Below are 13,112 nucleotides of genomic sequence, written 5' to 3' on the forward strand. Positions count from 1 at the left end.
CCCAATTAATGGGTGCGGTAAATCAAATGCAGACGCAATTCACCGCGATCCAGAATGCCTTCACCGAGAGGCTAACTACTTTAGAAAAGACGGTGACCCCAATGCAACAAAATGGACAGGCGCAGTAAAAATGAACTCTCTGGTGTGGCAGTGGAACTGCCGCGGCTTCTAACGAAAGCGAGCGCTCTTGCAACAGCACTTAGAGCAGAGCAAATAAAAACCTTTAGCTGTAGGCCTTCAGGAAACAGGAAAAGGTCTACCAAAATTATCGGGATATCAGGCGTTCCACGGTGACCGGGGAGAAAAATCCCGCGTCTCCACGTTAGTTAAAAGACACAGTGGTAGTCGTGCATGAGGTCAACTCGCGAGACATCGAAGCTGTATTAATAGAAATTATCACTGGTCGCAAGGAAGACGCTAGTCTCTTCATCTTAAACGTGTACAGCAACCCACAGCAGAGAAATGTACCTTTCCGCGCCCTCTTCCGCAAAGCGATCAAGACAGCAGGAAACAATACTCTTACAATTCTAGGAGACTTCAATGCCGCCCACCAAGAATGGGGCTACAATAGACACGACCCCAAGGGTAGGCAACTGTGGGAGGACATACATGAGCTCGGCCTCACCCACCTGACGGACCCTAGCCGTCCGTCCAGGATGGGAAACGGCGTCTGTGCAGACACCACCCCGGACCTTACCCTAGGAAAAAACACGGGAGACGCAGTCTGCAAAAACACAGCTCAAAATTTAGGCAGCGACCACTTTGTTCTGGCTCTCACCCTCAGCAAGGGCGTTAAAACGCGTCACCTCAAAAACCCCCAAATCACCGATTGGGACAGGTTTAAACCCCCAAATCACCGATTGGGACAGGTTTAGGTGCCCCGCCGGGGTGGCTCAGTGGTAAGACGCTCGACTACTGTGCCGGAGTACCCGGGTTCGAACCCGACCACGGCGGCTGCGTTTCGATGGAGGCGAAACGAAGTGGCGTCCGTGTGCTGTGCGATGTCAGCGCACGTTAAAGATCCCCAGGTGGTCGAAATTACTCCGTAGCCCTCCACTACGGCTCCGCCCTCTCTCTTTCCACTGTCACTCCCACCTTCCTCCCTTCCCTTACGGCGCTGTTCAGGTGTCCACAGAGCAAGTGTGACAGATACTGCGCCTTTCCCTTCCTGTGAACCAACCAACCAACAGGTTTAGGCAAATCAGAGAAAACTGCGAATCGGGAGATGAAACGCAAGACATGGAGCAATGGGCAGAGACGCTTAAGAAACAAGTAGAGAAAGCAACCACGACCCTACGGGAGGGCGATGCGCCGGTGACGGTTGACAGCAAACTCCTTCATATGAGGGAAGCAAAATGCGGCATGGAGGGACGTCTGCGGTCGCAAAGATGAAACAGGAACCTTAGGCGAAGGATAGCAAGATATAACAAAGAGATTGAAGATTACGCAGAAAAACTTTGCGAACAAAACTGGTGTAGTAGGTGGGACAAGACGGAAGGGAACATGAGCCTTGCTAACACGTGGAGCCTACTCAGACACCTACTTGATCCTCATAATTCGAAAACTCAATCGGGCATAAGACTGACGAAAGCCAGGTGCACGCGTTCGAGGGCACGGACGGGGAACTCATGGCGAAACTAATTAACATGTACGTAGGCGACACACAAACCTTACCCCTGCCGGATTACGAAGGACCCTTCAACGAGGCCCTAGACGCGCCGATCACGGAAGCGGAGGTTCGCGCCGAAATATTAGGCCTGAAAACAAAATCGGCTCCCGGCCCAGACGGAATCACAAACAAGGTTCTCCGAAATTTGGACGATAATTTCGTAATTTGGAAGTAATTTCGACCGCCTGGGGATCTTTAACGTGCGCTGACATCGCACAGCAAACGGATGTCTCTCCGTTTCGCCTCCATCGAAACGCAGCCGCCGAGGTCGGGTTTGAACCCGGGTACTCCAGCACAGTAGTCGGGCATCTTACCACTGCACCACCCCGGCGGGGCAGCTGAGCCACCTCCGCTGCCTCGTGCGGAAATAAGTGAGAAAGCAGAGAAGAAAGAGAAAGACGCGCGCAGCAGCAGCCGTGGTCCACAACAGGGCGGCGGGTGCAATGACGGCCTACAACCGATAAAAATTCGGTGGCTGGCTAGCACCCGCCGTAAGTGGCGTTGAAATACCATCGCAGCCCCGTAGGTATAGTGCTCTAGAAGATTCCGTAGGGCCAGGAACAGCCACCCTTCACCACCTCACCCGCGTCGCTGCGTTCGCGGTTGGTTTTGCTGCTGTTAAGAAGGAAAAAACATGGTATTATGCAACCTAAATAGGAACAAACCCCAGGAAATATGGTTGTAATTTATTTAAATGTTGTGAATTTAAGCAACGAAAAAAATTGTGCCTTCAGGAATCGAGCATATGTCTTAGGATCAGGTACGTGGGGTTAATCCATTGCGCCACAGAAGCTTTTTTTCTTTAATGATTTTTGACCAATTACATCAACCAGAAATAAAACGTGCCCGCAGCACTGACACGATTGGTTGGTTGCATAACTTTGAATTCCATCGGAAATGGGCGTCCTCTTCCCCGCCCTCGGCACGCGTGCCGGGGAAGACGGGGAGTCGTGCGCCCGCGGATTAGAGGCTGGCAGGTAGCCCTTGTCGCGGCCTCTTCCGCCAGATGGACGGTGCGGTGCTGGATCCCACGGTCCGCGCTTCGCAGCAGGTAGTATCCCAGACTACTCTATTTGTAATATTTTGTCCTATCCCTGGAGATTGTGGGCACTCCCAAATATTGTGGTCGAGGGTCCCTCTCACCCCACAGTGCTTGCACAGATCATTGTCCCTAAGGTTTGGTAGCACCTGAAACGCCCCGACCGGGTTCGTGAACGTATTAGTTTGCAGCTGCCTCCACGCGACACCTTCGCTATTATTTAGTCTAACATCTGGCGGAGGTACCATTCTACGTCCCAATTTATAATGGTCGATGATTCCCCCGTAATTTTGCAGACGCTCGTCGTATGCCCAGTGTTTGGGTGGCTCAACGGCTAGCCGGAAGTAGAAAGCTCGGGCTAGCTCGTGAGCCGCCTCGTTACCAAGGATGGCAGCGTGAGCGTGTGGTCAAATTAACTGAATTTTTCTATTCAGCGTTTTTTGGGTGAAGATTTTGGCCGCCTCCGGCGAAATCCTCCCCTTTCCAAAATTTTGAATTGCAGTTTTCCTGTCGCTAATTATGAACTTGGTTTGGAAGTTAACGCTATCGCAACTTCCTCCGCAGCCTCTATGTTGCGGCCTCTGATGGCTACCGTGGATACAGGGGCCCCTTGGCCATCGACTACTGCAGCTACCGCCGCACCTGTTCTGCCACTTGCCGCATCAACATAGACTACTTCTTTCGCTCCCATGTTCGTGAACCGTCGCTCCAGAGCTTCAGCTCGTTTGGCCCTTCTTATACATTAAATTCTGGATGCATATTTCTAGGGAAGCGGGGGTCTACCAATGCATTCCTGCTTTTCCCATTATTTGTGACTTTTTTTTAACTCCTCTGTCTGGTTTGAGGCCTACTTTTACAAAGGATTTCCTGCCCGTCTCCGTCTTGCTTAGTCTCTCTAATTGGAAGACTCGCACTGCCTCCGCCAATCGGCCTTTTGCGGGACGCGACTGCGCATGCGCCCAACCCCTCGCAGCGTAGTCACGAAGCGGACTGGTGGGTTCGTGGCCGCCGCGATCGGCTTCGGCGGTGGGGTAAACAAACCGGCGGCTGCCCACGGCGCCTGCATTTCTGCGGTTGTTTTGGTGGTCGTTGTTGGATAGTACGACGCTCCTGACGATGCCGACAACTTGTATAGCGTTTGGTTGCGATACACAATGTTTAAAGGGAAGCGGCCTCGGCTTTTTTTGCTTTCCAAGCGCTTCATGAGACCGTCTTCGACGCGAAGCTTGGATAAAAGCTATTCGTCGGCAGGGCTATCAAGGGCGCACTTGGGAGCCGTCGAGCGCATTAAAACTGTGCGGGAATCACCTTGTAACACGTACGAACTAGATACTGAAGTTAAATATTTGTGCAAGCTGCAATGAAACCTTTTATTAATGAGCAGGAAAGCCTTCCCTGTCACCGCGGCACCCTGATTTCATCCCGACGATATTCAACTTTTCGAGCAACGAGGCCAAGCGGGCGAATGCAATGAGCCGTTTTCAACGTGCGACAAACCGGACAACGAAACAAAAGCAACCAGAGGAGTCAGCGACCAGCTACCACCTGCCAGAACAATGCTTGTGGGAAAAACGTGCACACGTCTAAAAGCTATGGAATGTAGTAAACATTTCACTTAAAACAAAAACATGGAAGAAACTTTTCTGTCGTCAACCTGCCATTATTTGAAGCTTGTTTCTAGGTGTCGAATACCGTTTCCTTCGTCTCTCGTATTTTTTTTTTAAGAACTTGAGTTGCTGCAAGACCTTTTTCAAAGTCAAACCCTAGAGATTTTGATGGCTGTCCCCTAGGACCACCAAGTTGGTTGCCTTTGAGAGTGTTCATTGAAATTTCATGTAGCATGGAGTATCCACATTACGTTTGATTACCATTTGCTCGTAATGCATTGAAACTTTATGGGTTACTGCTGTTGCTGCATTATTTGATGGACATTTAGTGTCACATGCTTACTGAGAAGAGCCAGAGAGCTGTTTTAAAAACTGCCAGATATGTGGTTGCAGCAGAGTAGCTAAATTTTCTTTTCTCACATATGTTGTCGCTGCTTCTGCATCAAGAAGTAGTCATAGCAGTGCATCTCAGGGTTATCAAGTCATTGTTCAAGACATTAGCATAATGCACAGAAGCATGGCATGGTTCAGTCACTTCAAATTGTCATTTTTATTTATTTGTACGTTCTGAAGTCCCGTAGGAACTTTGAAAAAGTGGGATGAAGTACATATGAAGTGGGAGAGAAGTTCACAACTATTACAGACTGCACAGTTTCTTTCATTTACACTGCTACTTAGAGCACAGCATGGGCCGTAATTATTAGCCTGGGAGGAGCCCAAAGAAATCCTTTACTTGCCCAGCCCTCAATGTGGGTGGGCCCAGCTGAAGCCTGAAAAAAAAAATATGAGCTGAGCACATTTCACTAATGCAGATGTTCTGGTTACTTCAAATTTCAGTGAAAAACAGGCCGGAATAGTAGCATGAAACTAACTCCTGGTTCTGGTTTCATTAGTCTTTGTTTTTTTCTTGCCTTACATCCCATTGATAGGAATGATAGTCTATGATATCATGCTTTAGTCAAAGCATTACGTCCTGCGTGCACAAGTGTGGTCGGAAACCGACCATTTCGTCCGGCCACAGGTTGTTTTGCTCCATGAAGCGTTTAGATGGGTACATCAGATGTCGTAGCATGCCCCACGTTTTGGACAAATTCATGCCTCCCTCCATTTCGTCGCATCTGCTGAGACAGTTTTGTTCGCACAGTTCGATCGCTTAGCTTTCAAGCCTCGCAATTCGTCTTCTAAGGTTCTTGTTCCACTTTTGCATTTTCAGCCTGCGTTCCATGCTTTGTTTAGCGTCCCACATGTGGAGCAGTCAGCTATCTGTACCAGGAGCGTCGTCTCCTACCAGCGTGTTTGTCGCCTCACCAACGTGGCGTGTGAGTGCCTCCGTCCATTTCTCAATGTTGTCAATCCGTTCTAAATGCGCGGTTGCCCTGAGTTCTCTAAATTGATCCCATTCCGTAACGGCTGGTTGGCACGCCTTATGCGTCTTGACGCCCTTTTTGAGGAACGAAACGACAATGAAATGGTGACGATTTCAAATTTCGTCAGCTCAAGAAAATCATCAAGCACATTCAGCCACGTTGGCGGCTCAGGTAATGCCAGATACACTTCCCTGAGACGCGCTACAAAGCCAGTAGCTGGCCCGTGCATTTTCTTTTCCTTCTTCCTACAGCCACAACAACAACACTTACAGTATAATGCTCGCGTACAGATCTCACTACAACACCGGCATTCTTGAATTGTCGACAGGTATTGGTGTCTTCAAATGCGCTTTTATATATTTTGATTCAACGTACTAAAGGTGACGCGTCGGACGAAACTGGTATGATCAGAGGATGACTGTAAGCATTTTTAATCCAGAAAACTATTTTATTGCGTATGCATATTAGTTTATGCACTCCAATGTGCACTCAAAAAGCGTTTAAATTTATTGACTCGCTTTTTGTTGTGTTTTATTTTTTAGTGACGCCACCAGCACTTCTTTTGCTGCAGTTTTCAGGGATTGGCAATACGCGTCCTAGACCCCAGAAGAGGGAGCCAATGGGTACTGTGGTCCGTAGTGATGGCCATCATGCAAGGCTCCAAACGGAGAGCAAACAAAATAGGTGAGAGCGGATCACCTTTATGTACACCGCAGGTATCGGGGCAATCGGCACATTCCCACCCATTTGTCACTAGTTTACTTTGAATATCATCATACATGTTTGTTTTTTTTAAACATGAAATTTTGCTGAAACTGAAAAACCATCGAGGACACCAAATATGCAGCCATGTTCTAGCAGATCAAAAGCTTTTTCTTGATTAAAACACAAACTGTGCGTACTCACTAATTTCACTAGTGGTATACGACCACCTATGTATTTCCCTGTCAGAAACACAGCACACCTAATGGCAACCAATAAGGGAGGCCATCACACCCCTCACGCATCGAACCACAATGGCTGCGAGAGCCTTGCATATGCACGTTTAGAAGTGTGATTGGCCTCCACTCTACTGGAGGAGATAGCCCAATATCACGTTTTGGGACCAGAATTATTCGCCTTCTCAAAAATTGGTCCGAAAATGTAATTGTTCAAAGTCGTAAAATTATTCGCGTCTCAAAAATTGGTCGGAAAATGTAATTGTTCAAAACACTGGCGGTAAACATTGGTGAGCACTGCACCCACAGCGTCCCAGAAACCTGAATAAAATTCAACAGGGAGCCCAACTCCCAATTCAAAGTCTCATTCCTGTCACTGTTAGAAAATTAATTCAAAAATAAAGCAGAATGAGAAAATACCTGCACCTGCGGAGCTATAACAGGCTTAAGCCAATCAAAATAAAATGAATTGGGCCCAGTCGGCCAAAAGTTTAATTTGGTGGAAAAAGCCAATTGAAAAAATAAAATTTGGCACGGTAACGCGTCTATGTCCTGAGGGTTCAACGAGCAGATGGTGGGCAGTCCTCGCAGAGCTGGTTTAATTTACGATTTTTTTTTCCAATAGAAGTGAACGAAGAATTCACAAACACGCAAGAAAAGAAAAGAATGAAAGAAATAATAAAATAATTAAGAAAAATAAATGAATAAAAGGAAATTAAGTTTTATTGATAACATGATAATGTAAAATTAAAGAAAATAAATAAATAAAAAACACAAAAAGGATGAAAATAAACATAGATCTATGCAGATGCAGGTATAGGCTGGGTTTGTGAACTGCAATCTGTAATAAAGAAAAAGGGGAAAATGCAGAGCAAGACGTACAAGACATAATACAATCGAAGTTATATGTAGATATTATTTAGGAGAAAAAGGAAATAATAATATTTATGTATATACATTAGCTGTTCTCTACAAAATATGTACAATTTTTAGATTAGAGAAAAGAAGTGATAAAAAATAAGTAAATAATATTAAAGAAAATACTTATAACAGCAGTAATGAAATTGATACTTTTATTTAAAATATTAGCAAAAAGAAAAATTCGAAGGTGGCAAAGTTGAAATATAATTATAAATAAATAAATAAAAAAATAGGTGAACTGGAAAAAGTTAAAACGGAACTAAAAATCAATAATCTGATATGGTAACAGCTGCATTTCTCCATTCCGAAGAGGGCTGACATGAATGTCTGCCTCATATGGCCTGAATGACCCTCCCCAGAAAAGGAAAAACTGCAGCTACATTTTACGTGTTTTTGTTCGTGTGTAATCAGGTAGGTTAGAGCTAACCACTGATACTATGCGCATTAATAGCGCGCAACATCTTTTGTTGTCAAGCCAACGTCTCTAGTTGGCCGTTGGTTGGTCATTCGGCAGAATGTTAGGTAGTCGAGACACCAAATGTGATGTGATGGGACATGATGTCGAGTAATAAAACACATCTCCCTCGGCATAACCGCTTGAACAGGCCGACGAGGTAGAGAGTCCAAGGCGGTTAAAATACCTCGGGAAGCGACCGTGTCCCGTTAGTAGAGTAACCATGCTTCGCCAGAGGGAATTTGTGAGGTATGTTAAGTACGCTTGGTATCCGATTTTAAGTTAATGTATTCTCATTGTTGTCCCGCCACCAGGCCTGCCATTTCGCTCTTACTGATCTTTTCAATGCAGTACGTACGGAATTTTTGGATTTAGCAGAATATCGAATTCGAATTGATTTATATGCTTTGAATGCAATTATGTCAGCTATTTCATTCCCTACGACGCCCGAATGAGCTGGGACATGAAATAGATTTACTGTTTGAATAGAGGCGACCGTTTTTAGAAGTTGTTTGGTAGTATCAATTTGTGGGTCTAATGTGGAATAATTTGAAAGGGCATTGATGGGTGAATGAGAGTCCGTGTAGACTTGGACAGGTGTTCGTCCATTCTGATGCTTCACATACATCAATGCCTCTTCAAATGCTATTTTTTTCGGCGCAATACGCACTGTTTGCCAATTTGACCCTAAACCGCCCTACTGACGAAATTCGGCTGGTTTGTGTAATTGCTACGAATGCAGCACCTGCAGCCGTGGAAGTATATGAACCATCCGTGAAGACATGGAGCGCCGGCAGCGACGCCTCCGCCGCTGCCGCAACCATGTCCAAACGGACGTGTCCAAAAGGAACTACTTCCGACAGATGTTGAAGGGCCTCATTAAAAGGGGACACTATCTCCGAGGCAAGATATGAATTTTGGACGAATGTCGTATCCGGTCCCTAGTGGGGACACTCAGTCCACCACACAGGGGAGGCATAAGTTAGAGTTGGCAGAATGACCTGATGGTATAGCCTTCTGAGCTGTTCCGGTGCCAGCGTGCCACTCATGCGCAAAAGGGTTCCAAGACGCGCAGCAAGCATCTCAGCACGCTCCGTGAGATATTCTCGGAGTTGAGAACAGGACGCACACCGTCTTCTGAGCGCAGATGGTTACCCTGGCCGTCGCCGCCCATATCGTCACTCGTCTGAGTGCGTCCTCTGCCAAAGTCTGTAGAACCCTTCTGTCCGAGCCAGGCACAAGAACGACAACGTCGTCTGCATAGGCCTGGAGTGACACGACCTCTGGCATCGACAGCTCTAGCAATCCACGCATCACTATATTCCAGAGGAACGGTGACAGTGGAGAGCCCTGTGGGCTGCCCAAGGTGGGACGCGCAACCGCGTCTCCCGCCCTGGAGCGGTACACCACCTCGCGGTGTGATAGAAACGACCGCAGCAGTGCACAGAGGTTTCTTGGGTATCCCCCATTGCCCGAGCGATGCAAGGACTAGGGGAAGCCAGACACTCTCAAAAGCTCCTCGTAAGTCTTTTGATATTAGTATTGCGTGCAGCCCTTCTGATTTCTCTAATTTTGGTTATCAGAGTGTGGAGAGTATGCACTGCTCCTCTCTGTTTCGTGAATCCAAATTGATTGATGTGAAGAAGATTCTGTCTTGCCAAGAAGTGATACAGTCGCCCGTACAAGAGGCGCTCCAACACTTTGCCCAGTGTAGAATTCATTACTATGGTTCGATATGAAGATGTAACCTCTGACGGTGTGCCTGGTTTGGGGAAAAAATGATTTACCAAGGGGAAATGTCCCAAATGTAAAGCGGAAGAAAATATGCAGATTAAAACGTTTGGCTTTATTTTTCATAATTCTTGACTTATTCTAGGTGTAATTCTATCCAGTCCCGATGCTGTTCCCCGTTTCACCCTGGAGACAGCAAGGTGGACCTCACCGTAGGTGAAGGGAACATCCTCGGGACCTCCCAAATTGCGATTCATCGCCTGAGCTCGAATCTCCGATTGTAATGGGGTGTCACTTTGACTATTGTCTGAAACAACCTGGTTGTCTAATAACAACTGGGTTGTTTCTAATGTGGATGTTGTTAATGTGCCATCATCCCTCTGCAATGGAGGGAGAATGACCGGCACCTGTAATTTTGAGAATGCAATTTTGAATGTGTGTCCAAATATGTTCGATTTTAAGGAATCTTTTGCGATATTCCTCAATTCGGAGTTTCGAGCTCTTGCGATGTTGTTTCTGTATATTCGCAAAGCCTCGAAATATTCTTTGCCGAATTGTTGCCGCAGTAAGTACTCTTTTGTTCTTTGATATCGCCTGCGGAGTGCCCTAACCTTAATTTTTCAATTGCTAATTTGTCCATTCACTAATTATTAGAATTTGCGGCTTTCGAATTTGGACGGAGCGCCCGGGAAACTAATTTTTTCGCCTTAGACGTTTAAAGATTGTATAAAATTTTGCTACAACCAATTATAATGCCTCCGGCGAACCCAGCTACGCACCAACTACCGCATCGAAAAATCGTGTAATTTTGATATTGAGTTTAATATTCTTGTTGTTCCTAGATGTGTTAGTCTGGGCTGTGTGTTTCGGGTCGTGTTTCCAAATTGTACTGTTATATATTTATGCTCTGAAAGTGTGAAGGTGTCAGATACGTGCCATGATGGTCCCAAAAGCATCAACTGTGATGATGCCATGATCACGTCGATCCAACTACTGTGTACGGGTTTGTGTAGGTAGGAGGAGATTCAGGTTCATTGATTATTATTAAACCTGATGCCAATGCAAATTGCAAGAGTTCCGCACCGCGTGTGTTGGACTGATGTGGTCCCCATACGACATGTTTTGCATTAAAGTCCCCCCCAATTACGACCTGCATGTCCTGCGTGAGTGTTAATGCGTGTGTTATGTCATGTAATGTAGGTGACATGGGAAAATGCGGTGGTGCGTAGGCACTGAATAATAAAAATGATGCGGCAGTTGATGAGCACACAACAGCTACCACTCTTGTGGTTATTACAACGGCAACCATATCGTATCGCGTGTTCGTTGCCATTAAAGCACAGCGTGGCTTAGATGTATGTGCAAAGACTATCCAATTTGGAGGAATTCCTATGATTTTATCACCAAAGATACTAATGCAAAATCATTATTGCCATTTGTAATACTTTCTACTAATACTAGGGCCGCATTTTTACAGTGATCTAAATTTACCTGTATAAATGAAAAGGATATGTTAGTTGTCATTTTAACTTATTGACACCAAATACAGTTCTGATAATTTGTAAAAATGCTGTGACTCCTTGTATTGAAAATTTGAAAATTCCTCCAAAAAGTATAGAAGGACCATATATAGTGGCAACAAATGAAAAAATTTAGATAGAAAATGAAAAGCAAAAAACAAAATACGAGAAAAAGAAAAAAAAACAAAGAAAAGAAAGAAAGAAAAGAAAAGATACCACTGTATTTGGTTTATGTGCGTTTGCATAGCAAACAAGCCTGTGCAGTATCATCTCACACGGCTGGAAGAAGTCCCCAACAGGCGATTTTATGTCTCCCATGAAACACCCTTTCCCAACGTGCCTACCTAATGATTCACAAATAAATGAAGCCGTCAAATGTGACGAGCCTGAATCTAATTTAAAAATAAATGAAATGTGAAAACCCCTGCCCGTAGGAACATCCACAGCCACATCGAAGATATGGAAAACCCCATTATTAGCAGCACTTGACAGTCACACTGTGCCTTCAGAATTAGATCTATGTTGAATGAAAAAAGGAACAAACAACTGTAGAGTGGCATAAAGGCCTGATTGGGAAAAAGAGAGGAGCCAGTCATCAAGGGCAAATGTTTTTACTGGCGAGAAAAAGAATCTAAAAGCACCAGTTGACATTACCTTACTAAAAGTTGCAGTAAGGTTAGTAATGCAATATCGAAGAAGTGTTGAAGAATAGTAGGAAAAGAATGGTGCTTCTGAGATATGCTTTGGCAGAAGAGAATTGATTAAGGAAGGTTTTCGACGAGCTTTCACAGGTAAGTGCAGAGAACTCGTCGGTTAGAAGAGAAAAACCAAAGGAAGCGGCTCCCCCGTCTCCCCTCCCCACTTAGGCCTCAGATTATATGTGGCCATAATCCGTCCTGGATCTTAAGCGCGCAACACGTGCGGCCAGGATCGGGCATTCTGGGGAACCGGCTCTGTGCGGTTGCCCCTCCCGTCCGGCCCTGCGGCACACTGCACACGCCACAGCGGACTTATTTGCGCGCAGTCTGCAACTGCCTGTGTTCCTGCACACCTTGTGCATGCCGCGTGCGCCGCGTTTGCACTTACGCGGCAATTGCGCCGAGAGTGGCCGTAGCTTGCGCAGCAGGTGCACATAGGTACGTGCAGATCTTCCGCAACTAACGCCGACGACCAACCAACGGTTAGCCTACCCTTTGCTAATACACGTGAAAAGGCGTCTGGCGCCATAGACAATATGTGTGTGTTAGTTCCGTCTCGAGCCTTAAACGTGTATCGCCGCATTGTGGTCTACGGGTCTAGATTTACGCCAGGGTTTTTGTATAGATGTTCTCTATGACCTCGGCGTCCGATACATCTGGATCTGCGCCCCGTAGTCTAATGTGGGGACGGCGGCGATCCACAACGCGAACCCGTAACACGTTTCTAGTAACTTCGTTATCTTGGACTGCTTGGCGCAGATTTGTGATTGTGTCCCTATCTGTTGCCAGTACCGTAACACCATTAGGTGTAGGCCGCAGCGTAAACGGTCCGACACCGGCTTCTTCTGGATTTATATTTGCCTTAACGGTCTGGATTAGTTGCGCCGGCGTCGCGGAATCCGGCGCGGTAGATGTCAGAAAGGCCACATGGTTCACTTGCCGCTGTTCCGATGGTTGAGCCTGCGGCCGCTGCTGAGCTGTGACCGGGGCGTCGCTGCTGCCGGTCGAGCCCCGTAGGATCTCCGCAAAGGTGGGCTGATGAGTTGGAGGCGACGCAGCCCTGAGGCGAGTTTCCGCCGAATCCGCCCGTGCCCTGGCTTCGACGTAGTCGCGCTTCTCCGCATACCACATCGATCGCAGGATGTCCGCGCGGCCTTGGGCGTCAGAT

The sequence above is a fragment of the Amblyomma maculatum genome, chromosome 8 (genome assembly GCF_055883805.1).
Source record: "Amblyomma maculatum isolate TAMU_Amacu chromosome 8, ASM5588380v1, whole genome shotgun sequence".
In the NCBI taxonomy this organism is placed as follows: Eukaryota; Metazoa; Arthropoda; class Arachnida; order Ixodida; family Ixodidae; genus Amblyomma; species Amblyomma maculatum.